We start from the raw sequence: 20,264 nt of genomic DNA, 5'->3' as shown, positions 1-20,264 counted from the left end.
AATAATAATAAAGAGGGCTAGAGAGAAGGTGTTGCAGTTAGGTTCACATTGCTGGTAGAAATCACCCAACCAAGAGCAGCTTATGGGAAAAAGAGGTTTATTTTGGCTTACAGGTTCTAAGGGAAGCTCCACGATGGCAGGGGGAAATGATGGCATGAGCAGAGGGTGGACATCACCCCCTGGCCCACATAAGGTGAACAATAGCAACAGGAGAGTGTGCCAAACACTAACATGGGGACAATGGCTGTAACAGCCATAAGCCCATCCCCAACAATACACCACCTCCAGGAGGCTTTAATTTCTAATTGCCATCAGCTGGAGAACCTAGCATCCAGAGCACCTAAGTTTATGGGGGACACCTGAATCAAACCACCACAAAAGGACTCAGTGGTTAGGCCCTTGCCTGCAAAGCCTGATGACCTGGGTTTGATTCCCCAGTACCCATGTAAAACCAGATGAACAAAGTGGTACATGCATCTGGAGTTCATTCACAGCAGCTGGAAGCCTTGGTGCATCCACTCTTTCTCTCTGCTTGCAAATATATATATATAAAGAATTAGGGCTCTAACATGGGAAGAGTAAGTAGCAAAAGTGAAGGGAAGCTGGGGGATGGATCAGTGGTTAAAGGTACTTGCAAAGCCTGCCAGCCAGATGGGATTCTCCAGTGCCTGTGTCAAGCCAGGTACACAAAGTGGCACATGCATTTGGAGTTTGGTTGCAGTGGCAAGAGACCCAGATGCCACACATATTCATTTTCTCTTTCTGCTTGCAAATATACGTAATTTTTTTAAAGTTGAGGCAGGGCTCTGATCAACCCAGACATGGGCACAGCAGAGCACCTCTGTGGAAGTGAGGAGGGACACAGCCAGAGCCTCAGTGCTACTGGAACCATAGACCAAGAAGTGACACAAGCCAGGTGTGGCACACACCTGTAACCTTAGCACTTGGGCAGTGAAAGCAGAAGCATCAAGAGTTCAAAGCCCGGCTGGAGAAGATGGCTTAGCAGTTAAGGCGTTTGCCTGCAAAGCCAAAGAACCCAGGTTCGATTCCCCAGGATGCACGTTAGCCAGAGGCAGAAGGGGGCACATCCATCTGGAGTTCGTTTGCAGTAGCTGGAGGCCCTGATGTGCCCATTCTCTCTCTCCCTCTTTCTCTGTCAAATAAATAAATAAAAATATTTTTTTTTAAAAGAGTTCAAAGCCTTCAGCTACCAAGTCAGTTCAAAAGTTGGGGATGTGAGCCGGGCGGGATGGCGCATGCCTTTAATCCCAGCACTCAGGAGTCAGAGCTAGAAGGATCGCCATGAGTTGGAGGCCACCTTGAGATTGAATTCCAGGTCAGCCTGAGCTAGAGTGAAACCCTACCTCTAAACAAAAATACAAAACATAGTTGGGCGTGGTGGCGCATGCCTTTAATCCCAGCACTTGGGAGGCAGAGGTAGGAGGATCCCTATGAGTTCAAGGCTAGCCTGAGACTGAATTCCAGCCTGGGCTAGAGTGAGACACTACCTTGAAAATCAAATATGTGTGTGTGTATATATATATATATATACATATATATATATACACACACACACATACACACACACACACACACACACACACACATATATATATCTCTTAGGTGTGAGTACAGACATGCCGGGACTTCTTGCAACTGCAAACACACTCCAGATGCATAAACCACTTTGTGCATCTGGCTTTACATGGGTACTAGGGATTTGAACCTGGGCCTGCAGGCTTTGCAAACAAGACCCTTTAACCACTGAGCCACCTCCCCAGCCCTTATTTTGTTTGCTTGTTTGTTTTGAGGTAGGGTCTCGCTCTAGCCCATGCTGACCTGGAATTCACTATGTAGTCTCAGGGTGGCCTCAAACTCACGGCGATCCTACCTCTGCCTCCCAAGTGCTGGAATCAAAGGTGTGTACCACACACCTGCCCCTCCTTTTTTTTTTTTTTTTTGGTCATTTTTATTTAGTTATTTGAGAGTGACAGAGAGAAAAAGAGGCAGATAGAGAGAGAGAGAGAGAGAGAGAGAGAGAGGGAATGGGCATGTCAGGGCCTCCAGCCACTGTAAACGAACTCCAGATGCGTGCACCCCCTTGTGCATCTGGCTAACTTGGGTCCTGGGGAATCGAGCCTCCAACCGAGGTCCTTAGGCTTCACAGGCAAGCGCTTAACCGCTAAGCCATCTCTCCAGCCCTCCCCCTTTTTAATGTGGCGTAGCAGCATTGATGTCATTGGGCACAGGAGGAAAGGAACAGCCCCGGTTTATCTGCTTGTTGTTTAACATGTCATCAGTGTTGGTCGTTGGCCAGAAGCCAGTTTGTGGAACATTGGCAGGCAGTGAAGCCCCTCTGGTGCATGTTAGGGCAAGGGCATTGGAAACCTTGCCAGTCCAAGGAGAACCATTGCACTGTGGCCAGGCAGTAGACGGTCCTCAGCAGTGGGCCACGTCAAGAAGGCTCGCCAGGCAGACCTACAGGCCCAGTTTAAGGGCTGCCTGGGCTACAGGATGAGCTCAAGTGCAGCCTGGGCAAAAGAACAAGTGAAAAGAGGGCCGGAGAGATGGCCTAGAGGTTAAGGCGCTTGCCTGCAAAGGCTAAGGACCCAGGTTTGATTCCCTAGCACCCATGTAAGCCAGATGCCCAAGGTGGTGCCTGTGTTTGGGGTTCGTTTTCAGTGGCTAGAGGCCCCGGTGCGCCCATTCTCTCTCTCCCGCCTCTAATAAATACATAAATCGAAGAAGTAAAAAGAGTCCTGGGAATATAGTTCAGCATAGAACACCTACCTAGAAGTCCCCAGTGAGGGGCTGGGGGTGTGGCTCAGCAGTAGGGCTCTTGGCTAGCACACCCCACATGTGTTTCAGAGGACCTTTGGGGGCAGGGGGGTCCCAATCCTCTCCCCTACTTGCCCACCAATTGTGTGGCCCGGATCTGCAAACCGTCCCTGAATGTGTACCCAGCCTGGTGCTGAGGCCAGGAATATTCCAGGAAAGTAAGCTGCAGCATGAGCCTGCCTCTCAATAAATATTTGTCAGACAAACGAATGGGTAGGTAGGTGATCCCTGGCCTGGATTGCTCAGACTAGTGGGGAAATGGACAAATAAAGAACTGGGGGCTGGGGAGACAGCTCAGCAGATAAAAGTACTTGCTGGCAGGGCAAACACGAGGACCTGACTTTGACCCCCACACCCGCACCCCCACAGCGCTCACGGAATAAATAAAGCTGGGTGGTAGACCCAGGTGTGGTGGCACATGCCTTTAATCCCAGCACTGGGAGGCAGAGGTAGGATTACTGAGTCCCAGGCCAGTCCTAGGCTAGAGTGAGACCCTACCTCCAAAAACCAAAATACCAATTAATGATGATGATGATAATAATAATAATAATAATAATGAAACTAGGTGGCATATAGGCTCAATGAAAGAGCGCATTCCTAGAATGCTAGGCTCCATAGCTAACCTTGCAGAAAAGTATTCAGGGGACCTGGTGGTGGAACCCTACACCCCAGCAACAGGGAGGCAGCGACAGGAAGGTCATAAGTGAGAAGGATCATTTTGGTAGAGAATTCTAACCCTTCCAGGAAGGAGGTACTTCGGCCTCTTCTGGACCCAAAGGAAAGCTATCGCTCTTTGCATTGGCAGAAATCTCTCCCCACAACACACGTACCCCACCCCCAGGGCAAAGCAGACCCCAGGGCAGCCCGGCTGCCACACTACCAATCCCCCATGCTCACCAGCTGGGGGCAGCAGAGAGGCAGTAGCCTCAGAGGCAGGTTAGTGCTCTGCGCTTACTGGTGGACAAAAGGATTTTATCTTCCAACCCAGAGCCTGAAGGGAAGCAGATGTGCAGATAGGAGAAATCATGTCACCTGTGCAAAGGCAAGAGGGAGGGAAGCTAAGCCGGAGGCAGGGCTGGAAATAGGCGCACGGAGCCTGGGAGGGTAGGGCGAGGGTTTTACTGTAACTGTCCAAACTGGAAGGGGTGTGCGCTAGCTCCATCCAGGCTCAAGTGGAAGCCCAGAACCCCCTGGCCACACACAGTCCGTAACAGAATTGGATGTGCATGAACTTTCTCACTTGGCGACCAGGCCCCCTCCCTGCCCACAGGTGCCTGATGTCATCTAAGGCTTTCCTTTAATCTTAGGGACCTCCTCTTAGTTGAAGCCGGACCCTTTGATTCACCAGAGAAAAAGAATTTCAGGGGCCTGGGGAGACGGCTGTGTGGGTAAGAGCGCTTGCTGTGCCCCAGGAAGGGCTGAGTCCAATCCCCAGCTCCCCTGTAAAACGGTGTGCCTGACCTGTCCGATGTGGTGGCACTCACCTTTAATCCCATCGCTTGGGAGGCCAAGGTAGGAGAATCGCAGTGAGTTCGAGGCCAGCCTGAGACTACAGAGTGGGTTCCTGGTCAGCCTGGGCTAGAGCAAAACGTCATGCCTAGCTATGCATGCTTATAACCCCGGTGCTGAGAGAAGCTGAGAGAGGATTGCTAGAGAGGGAGGGGAGGGCCTGGGAGAAGGCTCTGTGGATAAAGGCCTTGTCATGTGAGCGTGAGACCACCTCCCTGCACCTGCATAATGCCCAGTAGACATGGCAGCTCCCTATGATCCCAGCTCTGGGGGGGGGTGGAGACAAGGGGTTCCGGGGCACACTAGCTAGCTAGACTAACTGAACGGGAAAACTCTGGGTTCAACTGAGGGACCCTGCCTTAGTAAATAAAGTGGGGAGTTGCTGGGTGTGGTGGCACCCAACTTTAATCCCAGCACGGGAAAGGCAGAAGTAGGAAGATTGCTGTGAGTTTGAGGCTAGCGTGGGACTACAAGAGTGAGTTTCCAAGTCAGCCCGGGCTACAGTGACACCCTGCCTCAAAATAATAATATAATGTAATAATAATAATAAAGTGGTTGGGGATATGGCTCAGCAGATGAGACGCTTGCCTACAAAGCCCAATGACCTGGGCTCAATTCCGCAAAACACACATGCATCTGGAGTTCATTTGTAGTGGCTGGAGGCCCTGGCGAGCCCACTCTCATATTTCGTCTCTTCTCTCTCTCTCTCTGCTTGCAAATAAGTAATAAAGTGGAAAGTAATTAAGGAAAATCCTCAGTGTCAACCTCTGGCCTCCATATACATACATACATACATACATGTATGCCTACCTTTCTACACATATGTACCCACATGCATACACACACACACACACACACACACACACACACTCAGTCATTCCCTCCTTCATCCTCTCCCTTTTTTTAACCCCTTTTCTTTTTCACCCCCTCATTGCCTCACGCTCATTCTTCCCCATTCTCCCCCTCCCTCCCTCCGTTCCCCTCTTCAAACACTCACAGAGCTCCTGCCACATCCTGTTCTTAGCACAGGGTCTGTGCGCCCCAAGATGACCGAAGTCTTCCATTATTATTTATTTTTTGAGATAGAGAAAGAGGCAGAGAGAGGGAGAGAGAGAGAACGGGCACGCCAGGGCCTCCAGCCACTGCAAACGAACTCCAGACGCGTGCGCCCCCTTGTGCATATGGCTAACGTGGGACCTGGGGAATCAAACCGGGGTCCTTTGGCTTTGCAGACAAATGCCTTACCCGCTAGGCCATCTCTCCAGCCTTCAAGATGATCAAGGTCTTTACCCAGTCCAGCCTGGCAAGAGGGCCGAGTGTCTACAGTAACCCCAAGAGGCCCAGCTCTTCTGGGAGAGACTTCTCTTCACACCCTGGGGAGCGTAGCAGAGGGAGTAGACAGCTGGTCCGCTGGGGATGTCATCATTGACCTTGGCCTTGAAGAACGCGAGGGCCTCTCCAGGATGGAATTTGGAGAAGGCAAGGGAGGTGCCCAGCCAGAGCAGATGTACTCAGCCAGCCTGGCCTCAGAGGCTATAGGAGGCTACACAGGGCCAGCATGAAGAGACAGACATGGGTGTGAAGAGGCCTCAGTGACCAGAGTGGGGAGGACCTTACAGCCTAACCAGTGGTTTGGATATGATCTCTTGTGGGTGTCAAAGATCATCATGACCATTCTTTTTAATTCTTCTGCATGCATGTATGCAAACTTTCTCTCTCTCTCTTTCTTTCTTTCTTTCTTTTTGGTTTTTCGAGGTAGGGTTTCACTCTAGCCCAGGCTGACCTGGAATTCACTATGTAGTCTCAGGGTGGCCTCAAACTCACAGCGATCCTCTTACCTCTGCCTCCCGAGTGCTGGGATTAAAGGCGTGGGCCATCATGCTAGGCCACGTGTATGAATTTCTATGTGGTGTATGTGATATGTGTTTATATGTATTTGAATGTGCAGTTGTGTGTGCATGTGCCTGTAGAGGCCAGAAGTTGAGGTTGGGTGTGTTTCTCAATCATTTTCTACCTTGGTTTCTTTTTTTTTCTTTTTTCTTTTTTACTTTTATTATTTTTTAAATTTTTTGTTTATTTTTATTTATTTATTTGAGAGTGACAAACAGAGAGAGAAAGAGGCAGAGAGAGAGAGAATGGGCGTGCCAGGGCTTCCAGCCACTGCAAATGAACTCCAGACTCTTGCGCCCCCTTGTGCATCTGGCTAACGTGGGTCCTGGGGATTCGAGCCTCGAACCAGGGTCCTTAGGCTTCACAGGAAAGAGTTTAACTGCTAAGCCATCTCTCCAGCCCTTTTACTTTTACTTTCATTATTTGGTTTTTCAAGGTAGGGTTTTACTCTAGTCCAGATTGACCTGGAATTCACTATGTAGTCTCAGGGTGGCCTTGAACTCACAGTGATCCTCCTACCTCTGCCTTGCAAATGCTGGGATTAAAGATACATACCACCATGCCTGGCTTTTTTCATTTTCGTTTTTGAGATATGGTCTCACTTTATTTATTTATTTGGTTTTTTGAGGTAGGGTTTCACTCTAGTCCAGGCTGACCTGGAATTCACAATGTAGTCTCAGGGTGGCCTCAAACTCTTGGCAATCCTCCTACCTCTGCCTCCCGAGTGCTGGGATTAAAGGCATGTGCTGCCACACGCAGCACACTTTATTTTTTTTTTTAACTATTTTATTTATTTATTTATTTGCAAGCAGAGAGAGAGAGAGAGAGAGAGAGAAAGAGAGAGAGAGAAGAGAGAGAGAGAGAGAGAGAAGATTTGCATGCTAGTGCAAACAAACTCCAGATACATGAGCGACTTCATGAATGTGGCAAGTTTGCAGGCAAGTGCCTTACTACTGAGCCATCACTCCAGTCCAGGATTTTACTTTAATCCAGGACTGAAACTTTCTTTAGAACTCAGGCTGGCCTCAAAATCTCAGCAACTGTACTACCTCAACTGGGATTAAGGTGGTGCCACCCCACACAGCTTCCATCTGTTTTTGAGGTTGGTTTTTCAAAGCAGGGTCTCGCTCTAGCCCAAGCTGACCTGGAATTAAAGGTGTGTGCCACCATGCCTGGCAACTCTATTATTTTTTTTTAATATTTGTTTATTTGAGAGAGAGAGCGAAAGAGAGAGAGAGAGAGAGGCTATGGGCACACCAGGGAACACATCAGGAACTCCAGATGTAGGCACCACTTTGTTTCTGGCTTAATGTGAATACTAGGGCGTCGAACCTGGGCAGCCAGACTTTGCAAGCAAGCACCTTTAACCACTGAGCCATCTCTCCAGCCCCTCTACCTTATTTTGCTTGCTTGCTTGTTTCTTTTGTTTTTCGCGATCGTGTCTCACTCTAGCCCAGGCTGACCTGGAATTCACTATGGAGTCTTAGGGTGGCCTTGAATTTACTGCGATCCTCCTACCTCTGCCTCCTGAGTGCTGGGATTAAAGGCGTGCATCACCATGCCTGGCTCCCCCTACCTTAGTTTTTGAAACAAGGTTTCTCACTGAACCTCAGTTCACCTAATTCTGCTAGACTAGCTAGCTAACAAGCCTCAGGAATCTACGCGTCTCCACCTCCCTAGTGCTGTAATTATAAGGGCACAATACCATGTCTAGTATTTTAAGATATGTTTTATTTATTTATTTGAGAGAAAGAAAAAGAAAGAAGCAGAGAGTGGCGGGGGGCATATAGGGAGACAGAGAATGGTCATGCCAGGGCCTGTAGCCACTACAGACGAACTCCAGATGCATGCACCATCTTGTACATCTGGCTTTACATGGGTCCTGAGGAATCGAACCTGGGTCCTTTGGCTTTGCTGGTAAGCACCTTAACTGCTAAGTAATCCGTCTAGTACTTTTTGGGAGTGCTGGGATCTGAACTCTGGTCCTCGTACTTCTGAGGCAAGCACTTTACCCACTGAGCCATCTCCCCAGGCCTCCTTTCCCCATAACCTTTTTGTTCCTCCTACTGTGCTCTGGCTGGGGTCCAGGAATCCTGAGCAGTGGCCTCTGCCAGCTGCCTGAGCAGTCAAGTCTCACATAACAGGTGAGGCTGTTCCTTTTACGTGCCTGAGACCTCTGTCAAAGGATGAATCAGGTCTGTTAGGTCTTCCTAGCTTGCCAGGTGACAAGCCACTCTGCCCTGTGACCTACCAGGTTCATTCTTGTGGCTGGCAAGGTTCTTGTGTTTCCTGTTTATTCTTCAGTGTTCCCCTCACCTCTGCTATCTCCCAAGGATCCAAGGGCATGGGCAGGAAAAGATGGAGCCTGGATAACCCACACTTCCTTCTTCTTTTCTTTCTTTCTTTTGGTTTTTTGAGGTAGGGTCTCACTCTACTCCAGGCTGACCTGGAACTCACTATGTAGTCTCAGGGTGGCCTCAAACTCATGGTGATCTTCCTACCTCTGCCTCCTGAGTGCTGGGATTAAAGACGTGTGCTACCACACCCGGCTGTTTTCCTTTTTATTATTTTATTTTATTTATTTAACAGAGAGAAAGAAAGAGGGAGAGACAGAGAGAGAGAATCGGCACTCCAGGGCCTCCAGCCACTGCAAACGAACTCCAGACACATGCGCCATCTTGTGTTTCTGGCTAACATGGATCCTAGGGAATCAAACCTGGGTCCTTTGGCTTTGCAGGCAAACACCTTAGCTGCTAAACCATCCCTCCAGCCCTTCTTTGCTTTGTTTCAAGGTAGGGTCATGCTCTAGCCTAGGCTGGCCTGGAATTCACTCTGTAGACCCAGGCTGCCCTCGAACTCATGACGATCCTCCAACCTCTGCCTCCCAGGTGCTGGGATTAAAGGCGTGCGCCACCACTCCTGGCTCCTTTCCACCTTCTTGAAAAAGCACCAGCTAGAAGGTTTGCCAGCAGCCCCAAATTCACTAGGGCTTTGCCAGGGAGGGAAAGCTCCCTGTTCCTTGGCCCTAGGTGCCAGGGACAGCCTGAGCTTGTGGTCCTCTCTTCCTGGAAGGACAGCAGTCTGAACAGCACATGTGCACCCTGCCCGTCTGCTTACTTGGCAGCTGAGATGAAAGAGGGAGGAGAGAAGGGATCTGGACCTTTCGAGGGGGGCAAGAGGAAAGCGAGGTAGGGCCTAATAATGGCCCCTTATCAACTCTTCTCTGGGAGATCCCAGGGAATGAGACGGCAATGTATGGGAGAGTGTGGACATCACAGGATGTGTTCAACATGGGAGCAGGAGGGCCAGTGTAAAGTGTTGAGGGACAAGAGTACCTGCCATGCTTGAACCCAGGGTCTCCTGCATGTTAAGCAAGTTCTCTGCAGCTGAGTCATGGGGGAACCTTCACTGTGGATTCTAGGCAAGGGGATCTACCACTGAGCCACACCCCAGCCCCTCACTGGGGAATTCTAGGCAGGAGCTCTACCACTGAGCCACGCCCCCAGCCCCTCACTGGGGGATTCTGGGCAGGAGCTCTACCACTGAGCCACGCCCCCAGCCCCTCACTGGGGGATTCTGGGCAGGAGCTCTACCACTGAGCCACGCCCCCAGCCCCTCACTGGGGGATTCTGGGCAGGAGCTCTACCACTGAGCCACGCCCCCAGCCCCTCACTGGGGGATTCTGGGCAGGAGCTCTACCACTGAGCCACGCCCCCAGCCCCTCACTGGGGGATTCTAGGCAGGAGCTCTACCACTGAGCCACGCCCCCAGCCCCTCACTGGGGGATTCTGGGCAGGAGCTCTACCCCTGAGCCACGCCCCCAGCCCCTCACTGGGGGATTCTGGGCAGAAGCTCTACCACTGAGCCACGCCCCCAGCCCCTCACTGGGGGATTCTGGGCAAGAGCTCTGCACCTGAGCCATGCCCCCAGCCCCTCACTGGGGGATTCTAGGGAGGCCCAACACCACAGAGCTACATCTCCAGCCCTCTTTATTTATTTATTTATTTATTTATTTATTTATTTATTTATTTATTTTTAATATGGAGACAGTGTCTCACTAAGTTGCCTAGGCTGTCCTTGAATTTGCCTTATAGCCCAATCAGACTTTGAACCTGTTTTTTTGTTTGTTTTTGTTTATTTGTCGAAGTTAGGGTCTCACTCTAGCCCAGGCTGACCTGGAATTCACCATGTAGTCTCAGGGTGGCTTTGAACTCACAGCGCGCCGCCTCCCATCTCTGCCTCCCGAGTGCTGGGGTTAAAGGTGTGCGCCACCAGGCCTTGCTGAACTTGTGATCCTCCCGTCTTCGTGTCTCAAATAGCTGGGATGACAGGCCTGCAGCACCCAGCTGGGCGGGAACTTGTATTTCTGCAGTGGAGAAACACCCTCCCCAAGGCAGGCTTGGCCAAGGAGCGCCCGTGACTGTTCAACACGGCCCTTAGAGCGTGCTGATGTCCCAAGAGAAAAAGAGACTCCCCCGAGACTGCGTCAGGAGGAGCGGAGGGGCTGCTGTCTGCACAGCTGCCACAGTGAAAACCAAACCTGGGCCAGGCACCTTAGCCCTGCCTTGACTTGTACACATTGTGGCCCTGCCTCCGTCCAAGTGTCGGGGGTGGGGGAGGGATGCGCTGCAGGCCAAAAAAAACTCCCCAGTGGCTTCTGCACCTGGGAGAGGCTTGGCTTTCCTGGGAGGGGAGGCAGGCGAGTCAGGTTGCAGTGGCTGAAACTGGAGACTAGGAGCTGGAACTCAGATGGTGGCCCACCCTGGGAAGCAGCTCAGCCCTCGCCAGCGTGGGAGAGGGAAGTCTAAAGGGGATCTGGAGAGAAGCAGAGAGGGGAGTTGGTCTTCGTCCTCCCACAGGCCGCTCTGCAGGCATCTCTGGTCCGGCCCTAGGAGGCACAGCCCTTGTTGCTACCCTTTTCCCCTACCAGGGAAGGAAGGGACTTGACCTATAAAGTCAGTCATATGTTTGTTTGTGACGGGTTCCCCGCTGATGGTCCAGGCTGGCCTGGGCACACTCTCTCCCTCTTCGTGTGTTATAAGTCACATGAGCCCTGAAGCGTCACTTTGGAGTCCCTGGTCCTGGCTCTCCCTGCTTCTCACACCCACTCCTGCCAATCCTGGGGAGTTGCCATTTGGCCACTGGCCTGGGGCACAGAAAGTCACAGTGACTCTTGTGATGAGTGAGGGCACCCGGTTATCGGGTGCAGGTGGTCTAAAATGATTGTGTTTCCTTTTGGAGACAGGGTCTCATGTATCCCAGGCTGGCCTCTACTCCCTCCGTCGAGGATGACGTTAAGCTTCTGATCTTCCTGCCTCCCCCTTCCAAGTGCTGGAATTACAGGCATTGCTCCACCAGTTACTCAGGCCCAGAGACCGAACCCGGGCTGCAAACACTCTGGACGGAATCCAGCCCCAGCATGAGTGAGTGGTCTGTCATGCAACCTCGCCCTTCCTCACAACCCTCCAGACTCGCTGTCGTCCGGAGAACATGCAGTCCTTGGCCTTGTGACTGCTCTCCGAGTGCCAGGTGCCCGAGAACATCTGGCCATGTTCTACAGTCTCAGGATGCCCTCCTACCAGCGTCACTCCCCAGATTCCGGGGAGAAGAGGAGCTGGTAGACTAGGACACCCAGTGAGTGAGGCCGATCAGTGCGCTTCCTCCGTGCCGGGGGAGGAAGCGACCAGGAGCATGTTCCGGATTGCAGGGGGGAGGCTGTGTCTTCTCTACGGGCCACTGAATTCAGGGCTTAAGTAAAGGGCCAAGGAGGAGCAGGCTCTGGCCTCAGGACCATTGCAACGCTGTTCCTCCTGCCTGCAGGGTCCTCCCGCAGATATGTGCAGGGCTCACGCTATTGGCCTGTTCAGATCTCAGCTGAATCGTTCCCCTCCTCAGCAATACCTTCCAGAACTACCTTGTCTCAAACAACAACACTGAGAGCCTTCATACTTTTGTCTCCTTTATTTTTTTATTGTTTTGGTTTTTCGAGGTAGGGTCTCACTCTAGCTCAGGCTGACCTGGAATTCAGTCTGTAGTCTCAGGGATGCCTCGAACTCACAGTGATCCTCCTATCTCCTATCCTATGCTGGGATTAAAGGCGTGCACCACCACGTCTGGCTAATTTTTTTTTTTTTTTTCTGGTTTTTCGAGGTAGGGTCTCACTCTAACTCAGGCTGACCTGGAATTCACTACGTAGTCTCAGGGTGTCTTCAAACTCATGGCGATCCTTCTACCTCTGCTTCCCAGGTGCTGGGATCGAAGGCATGCAGCATCACGCCTGGCTCTCCTTTAATTTATTTTTAATATTCATTCATTATTCATTTTTATTTTAGTTATTTGTAATCAGAGAGAGACAGGAAGAGAATGGACACAACAGGGCCTCTTATCACTGCAAACTCCAGATATACACAGCACTTGGGAGGCAGAGCTAGGAGGATCACTGTGAGTTCAAGGCCACCCTGAGATTCCATAGTGAATTCCAGGTCAGCTTAGGCTAGAATGAGATCCTACCTCGGAAAACCAAAATATATATATATCTGTATATACATATCTATGTCTGTCTGTCTATCTATCTATCTATCTATCTATCTATCTATCTATCTATCTATCTATCAATCATCTATTGGTTTTTCAAGTCAGGGTCTCACTCTAGCTCAGGCTGACATGGAATTCATTATGTATTCTCAGGGTGGTCATTTTAAAAAAATTTTGTTTATTTTTATTATTTGAGAGCGACAGACAGAGAGAGAAAGGCAGAGAGAGAGAGAGAGAGACAGAATGGGCATGCCAGGGCCTCCAGCCACTGCAAATGAACTCCAGACGCGTGCGCCCCCTTGTGCATCTGGCTAAGGTGGGTCCTGGGGAATGGAGCCTCGAACCGGGGTCCTTAGGCTTCACAGGCAAGTGCTTAACCGCTAAGCCATCTCTCCAGCCCCTCAGGGTGGTCTTGAACTCATGGCGATCCTTCCTACCTCTGCCTCCTGAGTGCTGGGATTAAAGGCATGCACCACCACGCCCGGCTCAGGCAAAATATTTTTTAAAATTCATGAGAGGGGGCTGGAGAGATGGTTTAGCGGTTAAGGTACCTGCCTGCAAAGTGACCCAGGTTTGAATCCCCAGTACTTATGTAAGCCAGATGCACAAGGTGGCAAATGTGGCTGGAGTTCATTTGCAGTGGCTAGAGGCTCTGGTGTGCCCATTCTCTCTATATATATCTGCCTCTTTCTGTTTCTCTCTCAAATAAATAAATAAAATATTTTTTAAAGGAAAAAAATTAATGAGCTACACAAGACCTGCAGACATGGCCTCTTCCTACCTCTCCTGTCTCTGCCCCCGCCCTCCGTGGGCATGACCTGAGCTTTGACAAGTGTGCTTATGCTTCCATCTGCTTTTCTTTTGTGTGTCTGCAAAACTCCTGGCATCCTCCAAACACTTCCTTCCAGACTCCTCCTTGGAAATCAAGAGGAGTCATTCCATCTATCTCCATTCGCTCAGCACTGTTTTGTTTTGTTTTTGGAACAAGGTCTCATGTAGCCCAGGCTGTCCTTGAGCTCACTATGTAGCCGAGAATGACCCAGAACTCCTTATCCTTCTGCCTCTCCCTCCGAAGTGCTGGGATTACAGGCATGCAGCTGGTTTATGTGGCACTGTACCCCCCAAAGCCACATCCCCAGCCCCATGTTTACAAAGTATTTACTTATTTATTTTGCTCTTTCATTTTTATTTACTTATTTATTATATATATTTTATTTATTTGAGAGAGAGAAAGAGAATATGGGCACGCCAGGGCCCCTAGCCATTGCAAACAAACTCCAGATGCATGAGCACCCTGTGCATCTGGCTTACGTGGGTCCTGGAGAATCAAACCGGGATCCTTTGGCTTTGCAGGCCAACGGCGTAACTGCTAAGCCATCTCTCCAGCCCTATTTATTTATTTATTTTATTAAGAACCTACTTTGAGCCGGGCGTGGTGGCACACGCCTTTAATCCCAGCACTTGGGGGAGGCAGAGGTAGGAGGATCGCTGTGAGTTCGAGGCCACCCTGAGACTCCATAGTGAATTCCAGGTCAGCCTGGGCTAGAGTGACAAAAAAGAACCTACTTTGAATGGATACATCATGTGTTGATACCATCTTTTTCCCTTGTTCTTTTGTTTTTTTGAAGAAGGGTCTCACTCTAGACCAGTCTGACTGGGAACTCAGTCTGTAGCCCAAGATGGCTTTGAATTTATAGCTATCCTCCTACCTCAGCCTCTCCAGAACTGGGATTAAAGGCATGTACCATTACATGCTTTTGCAAGCAGAAGGGAAGCAGACAGAGAGAATGGTGCACCAGGGCCTCCAGCCACCACAAACAAACTCCAGATGCATGTGGCTTTTGTGCATCTGGCTTTAGGTGGGTCCTGGAGAATTTAATCCTGGTCATTAGGTTTTGCAGGTCAGCGCCTTAATTGCTGAGCTATCTCTCCAGTCCTATTTATTTATTTATTTTTGCATGTGTCTGTGGTGGGGGAATGTGGGTGGGTGTGCATACCAGGGATTCCCAGTGCTATAAACAAACACCAAATGCTTGTGTCACTTTTGGCATCTGGCTTATGTGGGTGGCTTGGGAATTGAACCCAAGGCACCAGGCTTTGCACATAAACATCTTTAACCACTGAGCCATCTCCCCAGCCTCCAAACTTTTAACTGTCCAGTTACCACACAGTCCCCAGGCAGATGCAGAACCTGCCTCATCTATCTCTGGATCTTTAGAAAAAACTTCAAGAAAGACTAGTTTTTTCTTTCTTGTTTTTTGGTTTTTCGAGGTAGGCTTTTCACTCTAGCTCAGGCTTTCCTGGACTTCACTATGTAGTCTCAGGGTGGCCTCAAACTCATGGCCATCCTCCTATCTCTGCCTCCCAAGTGCTGGGATTAAAGATGTGCGCCACCACGCCCAGCTAGTTTTTTTCCTTATTTGTCAATATGTGACAGTGTGGCCCATGCTGACCTCTACTTGCAGCAATCCCCCTGCTTCTGCATCCTGAGTGCAGGTGACCTGGGTGGACTATCTGCTGCCTGATGACCGAGAGCCTGCAGTGGAAGATGGGAAAGATCAGACGGTAAACTTCCAGATGCCAGAAGCCAGCCTCCAGTGTGAGTTGGTATCATTCAGGGCATTCCACAGAATGATGGCCAGAGGCTCTGGCCTAGTGTGACCGTCTCAAGAATACTCCATCCTTGTTGTCCACAGAACTGTTTCTTTTTTAAAAATGTTATATTTGTTTTATAGAAAGAGAAGGAAAGGGCTGAAGAGATGGCTTAGCGGTCAAGGCGTTTGCCTGCAAAGCCAAAGGATCTCGGTCTGACTGTCCAGGACCCACGTAAGCCAGACACACAAGGGGAAGCATGCATCTGGAGTTCGTTTGCAGTGGCTGGAGACCCTGGCATGCTCTCTCTCTCTCTCTCTCTCTTTTTTTTTTTTTTTTTGGTTTTTCGAGGTAGGGTCTCACTCTGGCTCAGGCTGACCTGGAATTCACTATGTAGTCTCAGGGTGGCCTCGAACTCTCGGCGATCCTCCTACCTCTGCCTCCCAAGTGCTGGGATTAAAGGCGTGTGCCACCACGCCCGGCTCTCTCCCTCTCTCTTAAATAAATAAATAAAATATTAATTTTAAAAAAAGAGAAGGAAAAGGGGTGGGGAGAGAATGGGCGCACCAGGGCTTCCTGCCTCTGCCAAAAAACTCCAGATGCATGGGCTACTTTGTACATATGGCTTTACATGGGCACTGGGGTATCGAACCCGGGCCTGCAGGCTTTGCTAGCAAGTGCCTTTAACCACTGAGCCATCTCTCCAGCCCTAGGACTGTTTCTTTTTGTGGGCTGCAGAAAGACTACATAAGCTGGATGTGGTGGTGCATACCTATTATTCCAGTACCCAGGAGGCAGAGGCAGGAGGATCAGGAATTCAAGGCCAGCCTCAACTATATAGCAAGTTCAAGGCCAACGTGGACTACGTGAGACTGTGTGTTAGAAAAACAATAGCATAAATTCCCGTGACAGAGCTAAACAGGTGGCTCAGCAGTTAAAGGCACTGGTTTGCAAAGCCTGATGGCTTGGGTTTGATTCCCCAGAACACATAAAACCAGATGCACACAATGGTGCCTCTATCTGGAGTTCGTTTGCAGTGGCAGGAGACCCAGGAGCACCCATGCATACATTCATTCATTCTCTCTCTCTCTTCCCCCTTGCAAATAAGTACAAGACCCTACCTCAAAGAGAAGCAGATATATAGAGAGAATTAGCACACCAGGGCCTCCAGCCACTGCAAATGAACTCCAGATGCATGTGCTACCTTGTGCATCTGGCTTTACATGGGTACTGGGGAATTGAACCTGGGTCCCGTAGGCTTTGCAGGCAAGAGTTTTAACCACTAAGCCATCTCTCCAGCCCCCTGTTTTTCTTTTTTAGGTTTGTATTTATTTATTTAAGAGAGAGAGAGAAAGTGGGCACATCAGGGCCTCTAGCGACTGCAAATGAACTCCAGAAGCATGAACCACCTTGTACATCAGGCTTTATGTGGGTGCTGTGGCATTGAACCTGGGTCCCTTTGGCTTTGCTGGCAAGGGCCTTAATTGCTAAGCTATCTCTCCAGCCGATAGCAAACATTCTTACTCATTGAACCATCTCTCCATCTATATTTTTCTATTTTCTCTCTCTCTCTTTCTTTTTGGTTTCTCAAGGTAGGTTCTCACTCTAGCTCAGGCTGACCTGGAATTCACTATGTAGTTTCAGTTTCAGGATGGCCTTGAACTCTCCTACCTCTGGCTCCTGAGTGCTAGGACTAAAGGCTTGTACCACCACACCTGTCAGTATTTCTATTCTGAACATGAAGTGCATAACTTCTTTGAAGCCATAGGTAGGTGGGACTGATGGGGTCCAGATGGCTCCAGAATTTCTTGTATCTGATGCAGGGTATGAGCCCCCAAGATAGGACTTCAGGGAGCTGAGGAGGTCATTTGTTCCCTGTGAGCCTCATTCCACTACTGGACAGTCTAGGAACCATGAACTTGGTGGACTGGGGAGGGCCTCAGTTATTGTAAAGATGGCTATGATATCAAGACTAGCTTCAGCTGTGCCCACAGTGCCTGGCAGAGCACTCAGTGTTCAGATGCCATGGCCACACCCCAGACCCTTCCTTCCATAAAGGACCACAGCGAGGCTTAAGTCCTGGAAAAGCAACACAGCCTTCAGCATGGGACCTGGCCCAGCTTGCTGACTGTCTTTGAGGTATCTACACTCTTCTGCCACACCAGGATGGGAGACCCCAAGGCATTTCATTTAGGCCAGAAATTGGGTTGCTCTTTTCAGACTCTCCAAGGAGAAGCATCGAGGTATGGCGGTGCAGACATTGTAATTCCAGGTACTCAGAATCTGAGGCAGGAGGATGACAAATTCAAAGCCAACCTGGGCTACATAGTCCATTTGTTGTTGTTTTCTAAATTTAGTTTTATTTACTTATTTTCAAGCACAGAGAGAGAGACTGACAGAAGAAGGAGAGAGAGAGAGAGTGGGCATGCCAGGGCCTCTAGCCACTGCAAACAAACTCCAGATGCATGTGCCCCTTGTGCATCTGGCTTATGTGGGTCCTGGGAAATTGAACCTGGATCCTTTGGCTTCATAGACAAATGTCTTAACCACTAAGCTATCTCTCCAGCCCCTTGTTGTTGTTGTTGTTTTAAAGGAGTTGAGTCTGTGGCTCAATAGTAGAGCACTTGCCTTGTGCATGGGAGGTCATGGATTCCGTTCTATCCCCAGTTTGGGTGGCAGTGGGGCCTCAACACAAGAGGCACTTTCTTCATCCTGAAAGGTGTATTCAGACACAAGATACATTGGCCGTCTAGGACAAGGAGGGAGTGTATTGGATCCCCTCCTTCTCCTGCACAACACAACACAACAAAACAAAACATTAATCCCACTTGAAAAACATGTTCTGAGGAGTGAGGCCTGGGTTGGTTTTTCTTCCCTGGGCCCCTAACATCTTCTTTTTCTCTTGGCCTATTTGACAGAGCCACATTGTCAAAACAGTGAGAATAATCCTATAATTGTCCCTGCGATTGGACAAGGGGGCCTGATCAGATTTCTTTCCTTGTAGGACAATGACCTTACCACCACACACACCCCAGAAGTGTAGAGTTTCTTGCAGGCCCTGAAAGTTGATTGTGGAGTGAAAAAAAATCTTTCTGAGCCCAAAGGACACAGCAACCCCCCACTCCCAACACCAAAATGCATGAAAGCTTTGGGAAAATTCCGAAAAATATCCCAGTACACATCTGTAATCCCCGCACTGAGGAGGGTAAGGTAAAAGGATCTCCAATTTGAGGCCAATTTGAGGGGCTATAATAGCAAGACCCCAGGCAAGGCTCAGTGGTAGCTGGTATGCACGAGTCTCTGGATTCAATCACCGGCACAACGAAACAAAACAAAACCCAGCAGTGATTGCCAACATGGGATTGTTTTGTTGCCAATTTTTTTTCTTTTTCCTTTTTTTTTTTTCAGGGTAGGGTCTTGCTCTAGCTTGGACTGACTTGGAATTCACTGTCAGGGTGGCCTGGAACTCATGATGATCCTCCTACCTTTGCCTCCTGAGTGCTGGGATTAATGGCATGAGCGACCACGCCCAACTTCGTCATTTTTTAAAAATATTTATTTACTTGAAAGGAAAGAGAGAGCATGGGTACATCAGGACCTCTGTCCACTCAAACAAACTCTAGATGCATACACCACTTTATGCATCTGGCTTTCCGTGGGTACTGGAGAAATCAAACCTGAGTGGTCAGGCTTTGCAAGCAAGTACCTTTACCTGCTGAGCCATCTCTCTCCAGCTTTCAATTTCATTGTCTTTAAATATATACATATACATACATATATATGCATATATATATGTGTGTGTGTGTGTGTGTGTGTGTGTGTGTGTGTATATATATATATACATATATATATATATATTTATTTATTTATTTATTTTATTTTGTATTTTAGAGGTAGGGCTTCACTCTAGCCCAGGCTGATCTGTAATTCACTATGTAGTCTCAGACTACCCTTGAACTCACAGATATCCTCCTACCTCTGCTTCCCCAGTGCTGGGATTAAAGGCGTGCACCACCATGCCTCGCTCTTTATATATTTTAAACTGAGTATGGTGGCACATGCCTTTAATCCCAGCACTTGAGAGGCAGAAGTAGGAGGACTGCTGTGAGTTCTAGGTCAGTCTGGAAATACGGAGTGAGTTCCAGGTCAGCCTGGGCGAATATTTAAAAAAATATTTTTTAATTTATTTTTGAGCAGAGAGAGAGTAAGTATGGGTACACTTGGTCCTCTTGTGGCTGCAAATTAACTCCAGACACATGTGCCACATTATGCATCTGGCTTTATGTGGATACTGGGGAACTGAACCACACCCCCAGCCCCTCACTAGGGGATTCTAGGCAGGAGCTCTACCACTGAGCCACGCCCCCAGCCCCTCACTGGGGGATTCTAGGCAGGAGCTCTACCACTGAGCCACGCCCCCAGCCCCTCACTGGGGGATTCTAGGCAGGAGCTCTACCACTGAGCCACACCCCCACCCTCTCATTGGAGGATTCTAGGCAGGAGCTCTACCACTGAGCCACGCCCCAGCCCCTCACTGGGGGATTCTAGGCAGGAGCTCTACTACTGAGCCAGGCCCCAGCCCTTCACTGGGGATTCTAGGCAGGAGCTCTGCCACTGAGCCACGCCCTGTCAGAGACCATGACCTGACCACCCTAGGACAAAAGAAGAGCTAACAGCCTTCATATGACCCCTCCTCAAGGGCAAAAAACAGCTCCGGAAAAATGTCACAAGACGTTCCATTCCAAGATGTTCCAGAAAGATTACGGCCAGGTGGCCCTACCTCCTTGTGCCCTCTGTTTAGCCCCCCTACCTGCTGGTTGATTATAAAAGAGCTAAAAAATCCAACATTAAGCGAGACCTTGACAAAACCTCCGCTTGGTCTCCTTCTTCTTTCCCGCCCA

The sequence above is a fragment of the Jaculus jaculus genome, chromosome 2 (genome assembly GCF_020740685.1).
Source record: "Jaculus jaculus isolate mJacJac1 chromosome 2, mJacJac1.mat.Y.cur, whole genome shotgun sequence".
Classification (NCBI taxonomy): Eukaryota; Metazoa; Chordata; class Mammalia; order Rodentia; family Dipodidae; genus Jaculus; species Jaculus jaculus.
The sequence above is the reverse complement of the archived record's forward strand: the minus strand, read 5'-3'. Positions refer to the sequence as shown.